Raw genomic sequence first — 14343 nt, 5'->3', positions numbered from 1 at the left:
TTTGGAAAACATCACTGTTCCTTCACAATCATTTGGGAACTCCTTACCGAACATCATTGCAAGTGCAACTTCACTACATGGCTTGCACTGGTTCAGAAAGGCCAAACAACAAATTCTTCAGATGTAACTGAGGATTGGTAATAGTTACTGATACCTTTGGAGAGTGTTCCAAAGTTCATGTATCAGGATATGGTGAATGAATAGACAATAGACAATCGGTGCTGGAGCAGGCCATTCGGCCCTTCGAGCCAGCACCACCATTCATTACGATCATGGCTGATCATCCACAATCAGTATCCTGTTCCTGCCTTATCCCCGCAAGCCTTGATTCCACTATCTTTAAGAGCTCTATCTATCTCTTTCTTGAAAGTATGCAGAGAGTTGGCCTCCACTGCCTTCTGGGCAGTGCATTCCATATATCCACCGCTCTCTGGGTGAAGAAGTTTTTCCTCAACTCAGCTCTAAATGGCCTATCCCTTATTTTTAAACTGTGTCTTCTGGTTCTGGACTCACCTATCAGCAGAAACATGCTGTGGGGATCCAGGTACATGATTATTTGAAGTTTACATCCCATTTAGACAGTGGTTAAACAGTCTTTTGGCACGGCAGCCTTCATTGCTCAATTGTTTCAGTTTCAGAGTTGGGAAGTCATATTGAGGTCGCACAGGATGTTGATGAGACCTCTTCTGGAATACAATGTGCGGTTTCTGTCGCACAATTACAGGAGGCATATTATGAAGCTGGCGAGTGTTAAGAAGAAGTTTACCAGGATGTTGCCTGGTATGGAAGCTTTGATTTATAAAGGAAGGTCGGATAGACATTGACTTTTCTCGCTGGTGCTTAGGAGGTTGAGAGGCGGCCTGTTAGAAGTTCATAAAATAATGAGACATGTAGATAGTATGAATTGTGGTTGTCATTTCCCAAGGATGGGAGATTTCAAGACTAGGGGATTTTTTAAGTTGCGAGGAGATAATTTAATAAAAACGGATATGTGAGGCAGAACTTTGCAATGACTGTGAATAAAACAATGGCAAGTTCCAGCAGAGAAACAGGTGGCAAAGAAACAGGTGACAGTGAAGCAGGCATGTGAGGATAAGTGTGTTTCGCTTGCCAGTGACATTCACCGCTTCACAAAGTGGGGAACATTGAAGTGCAGCAGTGACGGTGATTATTTTGCTGGATATTCACCTTGCAAATGGTTTTTCCGCCAGTATCCCTGATTACATCACAAGTTGACGGGATGAAAGCTGCAGCAAGACGTGTGGAGCCAATAGAGTAATTGATACGGCATCTGAATTTGAATTGGAAGATTGGAATATTGTATCCTCTCTCGCTCGAGTGAAGTTGACAGCTTTTCTACCCTTGCAAATTGACAGACGCTTCCGAAGAGGAATGTCTGCCCAGCGCTGTTTTTGTCAGGTTCCCAGCAGTGGAAGTGATTGGATCGCTGGGTTTTGGAAATTGAAAATTGAAATTGAAAGGTAAATGAGTAACATGAGTGTGGGGCTACTTCAGCTCACTGTCTATTTCATATCCCACCTCATGGCAACGGTACCCATTGTCAGGAGAAACCGCTTGTGTTCCACATAAAGCTGCCTTTTGTGGGGAAACCTTGTGTACAGCGGGAGAAGCGGGTAGAACAGTGTGTGTATAATATTACAAAGACTGACACTGAGACACGTATTAAACAGTAAAGTTAACAAGTAAAGTTGTAAACTTGCTCACCCAGCTGGCTTGTTTTCATTCAGACTTTTCGTCACCATGCGAGGTAACATCATGAGTGAGACTTCCGAAGAAGCGATGTTGTTCTCCTCCACTTTGAATTTATACTGCCCGGTCTGTTCCGGCAACTTCTGTCATTGTGCATTCTGTTCTGTATGGGTTGCATATGGTGTCCAATTCTATATGTTTGCCGACTGCATTATGGATTGAGAACCATGCCTCTGGGAATTCCCATGTGTGTCTGTGTTTGGATTGCACTTCTACGGTTATGTTGTCCCAGTTAAACTGTTGGCCTTCATTATCCGGGTGTACTGATATTAGAGAAAGTTTGTCATGTCATTTTGCTGCCAGCTGATGTTCACGCATACTGATGGGTAGTTTCCTTTCTGTCTGTCTGATATATTGTTTGTGGCAATCGTTGCACGGTATTTTGTAAACAATGTCAGTTCTGCATGTCGTGGGTATGGTGTCTTTAATCCTTGAGAATGTTTGTCGTAGCATGGCTTTGGCCTTGTGTGCTACCGTAATTCCTAGTGGTCATAGAAGTTGTCAGTTCTGATATGTTCTTGATGTGTGGCAGTGTGTCCAGTGTGTTAGGGCATAATGTGTCCTCTTCGTGCTGCTGTTTAGTCAGCACCTGCAGATGAAATTGCAGGGATAGCCATTGAAAGGGAAGATTTTGTATTGGTGTTCTTCCTCTTTCTGCATAGTTCTTGGTCATTGCAATGAGTGGTGGCCCGTTTAAATAGTGTCCTGACACAGGTTAGTTTGTGCACCACTGACCTGAGTTAGTTGCCAAATTAAAAGTGTCCGAGCCCCTCGAGGCACTGACCCGAGTTGTGATGTGCAAAGGACAAAACACAAAGGAGGATCCTTGTGTGATTGATCCAATGTGATCTATATACCAGGGTAAACAGTGAAGACTAGTCTTCAGCACCCACATTGAGCCTGGCTCCACTTGGCCTCCAGTCACCTCTCACAAACTACCATTGCCCTTCACTTTTCCTGACCTCCCCTCTGTTCTTGTTTTCAACTGATTGCGCATCAGGCAGTTTCAGCTGGCATTGCTGCTGTGGAATTGTAACATGGAGTGAATCGATTTTGACTGACCAGTGACGTAATTCTGCTTCTAAAGATCAGTCAATATTTCGTTTTTATTACTGTAAATGATAACCATTAACAGGCTATGACAGTGAAGGCACTGAATTGTAATCACTGGACTAGCAGGAAAGCTCTGTTTATGTCACTCAGGACACTATCTGATTCAGCCTTGCATTCTCCCGTCCTTCTGCATGTGATGCCGCTCTGCTGTGTTTTGGTTTTGTTACGTCTTGATTATAATCATCTCCAGTTATCTAATATTTTGTCATTTCTAATACATGAGTCTCTCTTCCTGCACCTGCATTTCTGGCTCCATAGCTCAGTGGTTAGAGCACTGGTCTTGTAAATCAGGCGCCGTGAGTTCAAGTCTCAGTGGGGCCTTTGGTAATTTTTCTACATCTTCTGCTTCCAAGATCGAAAGGTGCCCTGAAAAGATTATCTGAAATTATGACTATATCATTTCCTCCACAGGCCAGAAATGTCCCTGAAATTCCACATTCCTGTTTGCCCTTCCACGTGTTTGAGGCGGACCATTCGGAATGGCAGGAAGCAGCTGGTGCGAGTGATGTTTGGTCGGAAGATCGAGGTGAAGCAGTATAAACTGCAGAGTGGCAGATGAACAACGCGGGAGGAGCACAAATCCGGGGCAGCCACCGAATGCTCCCTTTTGTTGCTGTAAACAGGTTCCTGGTTACAAAGAGAACACTCACTCTGAATCGGCCAGAATCAGCCCAGTGAGAGTTTCCTTCAGTCTAAAAGGACAATGACAGCACATACAAAGGAAAATTACCACCCACATGCACCCCCCCCCCACCTCCGCAAGCATCTCACCATTCTGAGTTGGAAACAAACCATTGTTTCTTCAGTGTACCTGGGTCGAAATCCTGGAATTTCTTCCCTGATGGCAAAGGGGCTCTACTTACATGCCAAGAAGCTCATGAAAGTGTCTCATCACCTCTATCTGTGGAGTAATGAGTTATGGGCAATGAAATTTCAGATTAAGATTGTGATTTCACAAGAAGTGCAATTGTCTTTTGCCAGTTTTACTTTTCCAAAACAAAGTCTGGGGCATTCATTGTGGAGAAACAGAAAGAGTCTTCTTCCACCCACTGCAGAGACATCCATGTCACGAGAAGCCAGCTCTCCTGAACCCAGGGCCACCTCCCTTCGAGCCTTTCCACTTCTTGTCTGTTCCCAAGTATCTGATCGTGCCAGAGCCGAGATTCTGCTTGTATTCCTGATCTTTAAATTGAATTCTGAATATTTCGATGTCTCAGATCAGCTAATGACACCGAGAGCATCAGAATCAATCTCCCCGTGCCTTAAAGAAGGGAAAGGTGCCTTGCCTTATTCTGCTCAATCAGAAAGTTGATCCTTTGCTTTCCCTTGAGTCTGAATCACAAAGTGTGATGAAAGATTTACGAAGCTGGAGACTGGGTTCGCTGTTTTGTTTCCTTTCCACATTTCCACCGACCAGCTGGCAACTTTGGAGCCGCTTATACTGTTGGGGGTGGGTAGTCATGGGGTTTGGTAGTTTGATTAAGCTGATAGCAAGAATTTCTTTCAATTGACTAAGGTCAGTAAACAGATACTTTCATTTAAGGACAGTTGAAAGAGACATAGTTGCATTGACATAGCGCTTATCATCCCCAATGAGGAAGCCAGTTTACTGTGAGCAGACATGGTTTAAAACTTGACTCATTTTCCTCCGAATGTGATATAAAGTCAGAAGTCACACGATATCAGGTCACAGACGAACAGGTTTGTCTGAAATCAGGAGCTTTCAGAGTGTGGCTCCTTCCTCAGGTGAAGTGGATGCATGGAATATATTCACAGCAAAGTTGCTTTCGATCATAATCTGAAATTGATTTCATAAAGAGCCGCCTCCATGTTCTTTTTTTAAACATTAAAAATGAAACACATTTCAAAGGCAATAAAGCCTCACACAGGATTCAAACCTGCAACTTCTTGCACTGACGACATCTAGCTGAAGTGACAATCAGACCACAAGACCAACGACCCAGTCTGATGAAGTCCCACTTAACAATAAATCAGATGCTACTCAGGCAGTGGTAGTGTCCCTACCTCAGATGTGGGCAACCAGAGGTTAAGCACTAGCTGCTCCAGAGGTGTGTAATAACATATCTGAACATGTTGATTGGACAATTATTCCCCGTTGCTCCAGGCAGTGAAAACCGCAAAGAGCATCTTCTCGTTTTGTCTCCCTGTTCCTGGGACGGTTCTATTTGTCCCTTCCGCTGGGGCAGGGTTCTCTCCATTGGCAGATGCATTACATCATTTCCCTCCATGGACAGGTAGTGCTGGAAGATGGTATATGCTCTACCGCTCCCTTTCAAGCACTGGGAGAGGGATGGAGCAGAGCTGTGGAATCAGGTTTGTGCAGCAAGTAATAAATGACAATTTGAACTTCTGTGGAATGACATTTTTCAGAGACGGACAGAAGCTTGGAGAGATGCTGAGAAAGAGAGAAGACAAAACTCGAGATTAGTCGCTTCAACAACTTAAAAGGGGATCTTTCCTTGCAGCTTGTTTGGTGTTCAGAATTCATCTGCACACAGCAACCCTGCAAATAACACCTTGGCAATGCGGGAGCCTTTTCCTTTGCTGCATCCAGAGCAGGAGTTAATGTCTGACACCAACAGTCCCAGATTAACAGAACCTGAGTGAAACACTCACTCACTGATGGACATTCCCAACGGCCCTGAGTTGCGGAGCTGCAGACAGTACAACGTGGAAGGGAGGGTTAATAATGAATTATTGTTTCTCCCCCACCCGCTCCCTCTCAGAGACAGGGAGAGTGATGCCATCAATCCATGGCCATTCAGCCCATCAAGCCACAGTGTCCCCAAATCGCTTGTATTTCTCAGTGATATATCTCCCTAATGGTGGTGTCTGCACCATAATGCTCACAGAATCCGTACAATGTGGAAACAGGCCCTGCATCCCAACAAGTCCACACCGCACCTCAAAGCATCCCACTCAACCCCATTCCTCCCATAACTCACACATCTCCAAACACTTCGGGGAATTTAGCCCGGCCAGTCCACCGAACCTGCACATCTCTGGACTGTGGGAGGAAACCAGAACAACCACAGGAAGCCGGGAGAGTTTGCAAACTCCACATAGACTATCTCCGGAGGGCAGAATTGAAGCAGGGTCTGTGACGCTGTGAGGCAGCAGTGCTAACCACTGAACCATTGTGCCTTCCCATGCTCTCTCACACTGCTGATCCTCCAAATATTCACATCTGAAACGGCATGGGGTATTACTGGCAGAAATGAAAATAAAGCTGCACTTGATGTGCTTCAACTTCCTCAGTTTATTCCCATCTCAGATAAGAGGTTTTACAGTTCAGTTTAGGGCAGACAACAGAGAAAGCAAAAGACCTTCATCAGTATGTCACCTCCCCTCTGTTAGCTTGACCAGTGTATCAATATGAGATATTTATTTCAGGCACATGAAGCTATGGGAAACAGAGAAGTGATCAAAATACGGTGTGGGACAGAGCGCAATATGCCTGTAGCGAAAGGCAGAGAATGGTTTCGAGTTTTCGATCTCTGGAGTATGGGCCCAGCATGCTCCCGCTGCATTACTCTGTTGCTCTAGCTCATGACTTTTTCAGCAAGTATTTAGCTTTTCATCTGGTGTGTGGCATGTACCTTAAAGAATGATGTCAAAATATCTTCACTGTTGTTATGTAATATTCTGTGGCTTAGACATGTCAGGTTTGTGTAAGTATTACCTTTGTGTAAGTTCCCACATTCTGTTGGTCGAGCTGTCATTCCACTCGGAATCACAAAATTTGTCAAAATGCAGACGGAGACCATGGAGCTCGCCTTAGCTGTGGGCGCGTCGGGTCTCCATAATAAGTACATGAGTGTCTGTTTTAATATCATTCTCCTTCCTTCTCCCTGTTACTCTGCACATTGTGGCTTTTCACAGAACCATCAAATTCCATTTTGTGTGGCATGAATCTGCCTCTTTGTTGCAGTCAGGCAGGGATTTACAGGCCCACTCAGTCGTTGTATAAAAATGCGCTTTATCATGTAATTCTTACTTCTTTTCCGCATGACTTTACACCTCTGCCTAATCGATCTCGATCTTTACAGGCAAGTGAGCATTTTTAGACCGGGAGTTCCTCTGTTCATACCTCTCACAACTTGGAAAGCTTTACTCAGACCAGTTTACTGTTCTCCAAGAAGAACTATATCAACTTTCCAATCTATCTTTCTTGATGACATTCTTCACACGCGTCAGTGTTCACGCAAACCTGTTCAGCACTGTCTCCAGTCACTTTGCCTCACAGCTTCCTGAACTTTCACACATACATAATTGACCAATAATTAAGGGTAGAATTCATTCTGATGATTGGCCTTGGACCTAACTGTCAACTTTTTTCCTTCTCCTCTGCTGCCTGACCTGCTGCGTTCCTCCAGTTCCACACGGCAGAAATTCTGTCTCCAGCGTCTGCAGTTCATGCGATCTCCAGAATCATTCAGATTGAGGGGCACACATTTGGAAACACTCTTGTGCTTTGAACAAGTGTTTCTCTGTGCTGGGTTCACAATGATGTTAGAGCAGCTTCATTTTTCAGAAAGCTGGTTGAGTGATTCAGTGAATGTCAAGATAAGAAATCTGGGCTCGTCCAGGATTTGAACCCGGGATCTCTCGCATGTCAGCGGCAGATTAGACCCAAAGCGAGAATCATACCCCTAGACCAACGAGCCATCCAACAGAGGCACACCCCTTTCAGAGTGAGGTACATCCCACTTTGTTCAGGGAATTCAAAGCAGCAAAGAATTCCAAGAATATTTTGTTCTCAATCTGTCTCCCTGCTCCTGAGACGGTGCTGTTTGCCTGTCCTTCTGGCATCGGGTTCACTCTATTGAGGGATTATTATACAATTTGTTTCCAATTGGATCACAGAAAGTTTTGAAAGATTCGTGAAGCAGGAGATTCTGTTGCTGTTTTGTTTTTTTTCCATGTTACCAACTCCCAAGTGAATTTTGTTTCTCAAGTCTTGTTGCAATCTTCAGGCTTCATCATGCCTGCGGCTGAGGGAATTCAGATTTGTGGAGATATTCAAAAGGCCAGGATTGTTCTGTTTCAAGCAAAGAAGGTCAAATGGAGATTTCATGGCAGTAGACAATGAGAAACTGTTTCCACAGGTGAGGATCAGTAAACAGGTAAATAGGATTTTAGAACATGAAACATAAAGAGAACTGCACTTAGAGAGGACTTTTCACCACCAGTGATGGTGTCTGTTGACTACAGGTAGGGGTTGTTTAAAACTTGCTTCCTTCTTCCCCGTGCACAATGTATTCACTGTAAACACTCTCAGGGATCTCAGACTGAAATCGATCTCATTGAAATCAGACCTCATCATTTTGATGTGTTTTGAGCTGCTTCCCGTAAGTCCATGCAAATGAAATAAATATCTCATATTGGTACATGGGCCAAGTTTACGCAAATGAGGTAACACATGTCTGAAGGTCTGAATGGCCTCCTCATGTTCTGTGCCGGTCCGCGATGATCTGATTTGCTAAACCTGTTCTCTGAAATCGCAGGAATAAAATGCTGAATTTGAAAAACATCAGCTGCAGTGTTTTACATGCAAAGGACACCCTGCAATAATTCCCTATGTTGTTTAAGGAAGCAGTGCCCTTCAGGTGAAATGAGAAGTTGTGTGACCAAAGATTGGAGACAGCATCACGTCACAGATACAGTTCACCATTATTAGGACAGATATTACCGATTGTGGATAACCACGGAGAGAGACTTGTGACAGAGAATCTCCGTGCATTCGATGGGCCAAACGTCTTCTTCCTGTACAGGAATGACGTCATAGGTTTAAGACGTCAGTCTCTGTCGCTGGGATGTGGCGATGCCGGTGACAAGTGTCACTTCACCTGATGGAGGATCAGCGCTGTGAAAGTTTGTTATTTCACATAAAACTGTTGGACTAGAATCTGGTGTCATGTGACTTCTGATTTTGTTCACTGTCTCTGTGACAGAGCAGGCGAGGGAGACACAATGACTCATTTTTAACCCTCCCTTGAACTGCCTGCAGCTCCGCAACTCAGGGACGTTGGGGATGACTCTCAGTGAGTGAGTGTTTCACTTGGATTCTCTTAATCAGGAACTGTTGGTGTCAGATATGAACTCCTGCCCGGCCGTAACAAAGAAACTGACGTCCGCGTTGCAAAAGACTTTCTGCAAGATTGCTGTATGAAGTCGAATCCTGAAAACCAAACAGGCTGCAAAGAAATGTCCTGTATTAAGTTTCTAAAGGGAATAGTCTCCAGTGTCAACTTCTCTCTTTTCTAGCAGCTCTGTATCTTTCTCTTTGTCTCTGATTAATGTCACTTGATGGAAGTTTCCAATCGTGGCTTATAATTTCCTGAGGTCTGATTCTGCCTCTTCTGCTCTTTCACCTTTCCCGTGTTCAAGAAGGAGCCGCAAAACATTTCCCATTCAAGCACTGCCTGTCCGTGGGGGGAAATGGTTTGATCCATCTGCCATTGAAGACAGCCTGGTGCTTGGGGAAAGGAGCAAACAGCAGCAGCCTGGGAGCAGGGGCAGAATGGGAAAAAGCTGTTCATTGTTGCTTTCACTGCCTGAACTGAGATTTCTTTAAAATGTAAGCAACCTGTTCAAAGATGCTATTACTCACCTTTGGAGCCGATAGAACTTGAAACCGGTCTCCAACGTCCAAAGGTCATTGTATGACGGTCAACTAGATTACAGCAGAAAGCCGATGCTCGATGAAACTGTTCACTGGTGCAGATGTGTGAGGGTCGTTGATGAGGATTTCAGAGGTCCCACGTTTAAATCCCACTTGAGCCCTTGTTATCTGCAGCAGTGTCCTCTCTTCGCTGTTTGACACCTTCTCGCGAAAATGTTTGGGAGTGTGTGAATGTGGTTCATTATGAAATCTAAGACCGTCTGAGATGCCAATGGGCCTTTGCAGTGACAATCTCACTTCCGGAGAAAAGGGAATCGAACTGTTACTGCGCCTGGTCAGTGGAAAGAATTTCTCACTGTCAGTTCAACCAAACTGCCCAATGCCAAACATAACATGAAAAACAACGCGAAATCTGTTAGATGGGAGGCGAAACATGGGAATCAAAACCCGTGCCACAGTGGTGACGGGGCCAAACCCTAACCACTGGGCCACCAGGGGAAGCGTTGTGGCGCTTGCCATCTTTTCTCAATGGCACTGCTTTAGCCTTTTCAGCCTATTGTTTGTTTGGCAGCAGGTCAGCTTCTCCCCATCTTGGAGGGTTTAACTGTATAGAAAAAGACCATTTGTCCTTCTTGTCAGTGTGTGTCTTCAGATCTTTTCTAGTCCCAGTTTCCAGCGTTTCTCTCACTGCTTTTGGTTTTCTTAATTTGAGAGTGCAAATTTCAATGAGATTATCCCTGGAATCAACGAATGGGACTGAAGTTAGAGATGATAAAATTATGTTAAACCCCTTGAAGTAATATTCCTCATGTTAAGCCACAGAAGGAGATACAAAGATATATTCTCCGAGTGACAGGCGCCTCAGGATTATATGCACTCTGTATCCATCACATCCACGCTCTGTCACAGGACACACGGTTCCCTGGCAAACGGCAGCTTTATGTGGAGCACAAGCAGTTTCTCTGACAATGGGAACCGTTGCCATGAGCTGAGATATGAAATGGGCAGTGAGTTGAAATAGTCCCACACTGAAGTTGCTCATGGTCAACTATCCAATCACTCCAGCTGCTTGGAATCCGACAAAAAAAACTGCAAAAAGAAAAAAAATCTTTGGAAGCAACTGTCAGTTTGCAAATGTGGGAAAGCTGTCAGCATCATTCCAGAGAGGGAAGATACTACATTTCAATTTTCTAATCCAAAGTCAGACGCTGTATCAATTACTTCCACTGGCTCCACACATGTTGCTGCATCTTTCATCCTGTCAACTTGTGACGTTAACAGGGACATCAGCGGAAAGAGCATTCGCACGATGAATAACCAGCAAAGATAGTTGCTGTCACGGCTTTACTTCAACGTTGTCCACTTGGTGAAGCGGTGAATGTCACTGGCAAATGAAACACATGAGATGTCGCATGCCAGCATCACTGTCACCCGTTTCTCTGCCACATGTTTCTCTGCTGCAACTTGCCATCGTTTTATTCACAGTCATTGTGATGCTCTGCCTCTCGTATCTTTGTTTCATATTATCTCACAACTTATAAATGACCTCTAGTCTTCATATTCCCCATACCAGCGAAAAGAAAATTACCAATATTAGTCTCTACACATCTCGTTATTTTATAAACTTCTGTCAGGTCGCCTCTCAACCTCCGAAGGACCAGAGAAAATAGTCAAAGTCTATCCGACCTTTTTAATCAAAGCTTCCATACCAGGCAATATCCTGGTAAACCTGTTCTTAACGCTCGCCAGCTTCATAATGTGCCTCCTGTAACTGCGACAGAATCCGCACACTGAATTCCAGAAGAGGTCTCATCAACATCCTGTCCATCCTCAGTATGACTTCCCAACTCCCAAACTGAAACAATTGAGCAATGAAGGCTGGCATGCCAAAAGCATGTTTAAACACTGTCTAAATGGGATGTAAACTTCAAAGGTTTCTGTACCTGCACCCCTCGGTCCCTAAACAGGCACCTTAACAGTGAGACAAAGGCTGTGGGGACGTGGGGAATAGTTTCGAATTTCTTTGACTTCACGTGCAATGAAATTTATTGTAACACGTGCAGCTGAATAAGTTCGACAGTTCATTCTCGGTGATGCATTATAAATGGAACATATTTTCAATTAAAAAGTAAAGTTAGACCCTTTCGATTCGGAAGGGAACTGTCGTGCTTTCCGTTTTAAACTGGTGCCTTAAAGATTTGACCACATCCCAATGATTTGAGGTACATTTCATACTTTCTGAGCTCCATCCAAGAAATCCACATACAAGGGTCTGTTTTTTTTTGCATTTTGAACCCTTCCTTCCTCTCAGCAGCTCTGTATTTAAATCTGATAACATTTCTAACTAAAGTAGAATGTAACATTCAAACTGCTGAATGAGATAAATCTGATTCCTTTTTAATTATTTCAATGACCTGAGCGAGTTTGCAGCAAAGTGAATAAATTGAAACGAATTTCACAGCCTTTCCCCCCAATTTAACTCAGTGCAGTCACCCATGTGAGAAATGACTTTGAGCTGAAAAAAATCACCTTCTTTTCTCTCTCCGAAGATATTCCTTCACATTGTGAATATTTGCAGGTTGTCTGTCAATCGTCGAGTCATTTCACAATTCACAGAACTTATTTGTGTAAACTTTGGCAGAATTGACTTTCTTCATTACCCTCTTGAACCATGACAAACTGAAGTTGCTCCAACTGAGGCTTGAACTCAAAGCCTCAGCATTGGCAGACACCCCTATACTGCCAAATAAGTACTACATGCTGACCGATTGTGCCACTGGAGCAGAGCACATCCATGTAGCTCCATATTTTGGATTATACCTTATTGGTTGGAAAATTGCCTGAGAGCTGGGATATGAAATCTTCACTCGTAGGTTCCGAAGATGTTCGAGGAACTTGATTAATTACACAGTGCTAAACTGCATTGAAATGTGCATTTTCAAGATTTTCTTCCACTGTCCCCTGAGCCCTTGATGTTTTTGCTCTGCAGAAATCTGTCAATTGCATTCTTGGACAGACTCAATAACTGACCTCCACAGTCTCTGGGGCACCGACTTTCAAAGCTTCACCTCACCCTGAGTCCTCTCCCCTCAGTCTACCGTTTGGGGTATGCCCCTGTTGTGGGAAATTAACTTCACTGTGTACCTAGTGCTGCTCCTGGCATGCCCTCTGGCACTGCACCCTTTTTACACTCGCTCAAGTGTTGCCCTGATTGTGCCATGGCTCCATGTCACAAGGCTCAGGAAAAGAACACAGAGCAATGCCCAGTAAGATAAATATTGTGGGTAAAAAGCAGTTATTCGGCTTTCTGCGTTATTCAGTCTATTTGCGAGTTTTGCATCATTTAGAATTTTGAAACTGTGCACCTTGTACACCAGTGTGGTTCATTAATATCTATCCTGAGGAACGGTAGTTGCCATCACTGATTCCTGGGAACAGCACAATCCACTCTCCTTGAGTCAGTAAAACAATTCCTCACAGATAACATTACATCCCCATGGTAAGGGGCCTTTAAAGCAGATTCCTTACAGTGTGGAAACAGGCCCTTTGGCCCAACAAGTCCACACTGCCCCTTGGAGGATCCCACCAAGACCCATTTCCCCGACCACCCACACACCCGTGAACACCACAGGCAATTTAGCATGGCCAATCCACCTAGTCTGCACATCTTCGGACTGTGGGAGGAAACTGGACCACCTGAATGAAACCCACACAGACATGGGGAGAATGTGCAAATGCCACACAGACAGTTGCCCTGAGGCTGGAATCAAACCTGGGTCCCTGGTGCTGTGAAGCTGCAGTGCTCACCACTGAGCCACCGTGCTGCCCTCACATGCTCTTTCATGCCACGAAATTTCTCATAGAATTTGATTCAGCAACAAGTCACCAAATTCGTTTGCAAAATTCACACCACCGACAGGTCATACTCTACACCCGCCATCATCAACTTTCACCATGACTTCATTCAAGGACACGTTCCAATGCTTTCGTGAAGAGTGAATACATAAGAATGTAACACAAAGGTAACTTGAATTTCACATCTAAAATTGTAAATGAAGAAGAGGCCAGAACTGGGTTTAGAATATCATGTTTAGCACCACAGCTAGAACTTCAGCCCGACAAGTGAGAAATCTACCCCTGAAGCACTAACATCTACATGGCAACTTGCTCCATGTGCCCAGTTGGAAACCTATGTGAAGGAGCACCCAACTTTGTCACTTTCTCAGGATGTGTAATAAAGTAATAAAGTGGCGCTTCATCTGTCAAAGGTGGAACACCCCGAAAGGTTATGTTTTCAAATAAACCTGTTGGACTTGAACCTGGTGTTATGTGTCATCTGACTTTGGCCTGGGAACATATCATGTTCCTTCTGTGTCGCTTGGTCACATTCCTGGAAGTCTCCCTCAATAGCACTCTGGATCTATCAACAATACATGGACCATAGCTAGCTCCATCCTCTCCAGGGCGGGTAGCGATGGGCAATAAACCTGGGCCTACAGTAATGCCAATGACTCATAAGCAAATACAATATTTAGATCAGTGAGGGAGGGATGGGCAGGGAGTGAGGGAGGGATGGGCAGGGAGCGAGGCAGGAGCAGGAGAGGAGGGAGCAAGAGAAGGAAGGTGAGGGGGAGGGAGCGAGGGAGTGTGGGAGTGAGGGGGCACCACTGGGAGGGAGGGAACAAGTGAGGGAGCAAAGGACAGGGATCAGTGGACAGGGAGCGAGGCGTGGGAAGGAAGAGAGCAAGGGATGGTGTAGGGAGGGATTGAGGGATGGGGAGGGATGGAGGGAGAATGTGGCAGAGAGTGAGCAA

At 44.7% G+C, this 14343-nt stretch overlaps 1 non-coding gene across 1 annotated transcript; it reads left to right on the top strand.

Moving 5' to 3' along the window:
• The first annotated feature begins 3131 nt into the window (after positions 1 to 3131).
• On the top strand, positions 3132 to 3204 carry trnat-ugu (transfer RNA threonine (anticodon UGU)). Its single transcript has one exon. It is a non-coding gene; the product is annotated as a tRNA-Thr (tRNA).
• The last annotated feature ends 11139 nt before the right edge of the window (positions 3205 to 14343 follow it).

Source organism: Stegostoma tigrinum, unplaced genomic scaffold (genome assembly GCF_030684315.1).
Source record: "Stegostoma tigrinum isolate sSteTig4 unplaced genomic scaffold, sSteTig4.hap1 scaffold_58, whole genome shotgun sequence".
In the NCBI taxonomy this organism is placed as follows: Eukaryota; Metazoa; Chordata; class Chondrichthyes; order Orectolobiformes; family Stegostomatidae; genus Stegostoma; species Stegostoma tigrinum.
Note: the sequence above shows the minus strand (reverse complement) of the source record. Positions and strands in the feature narration are given on the sequence as shown.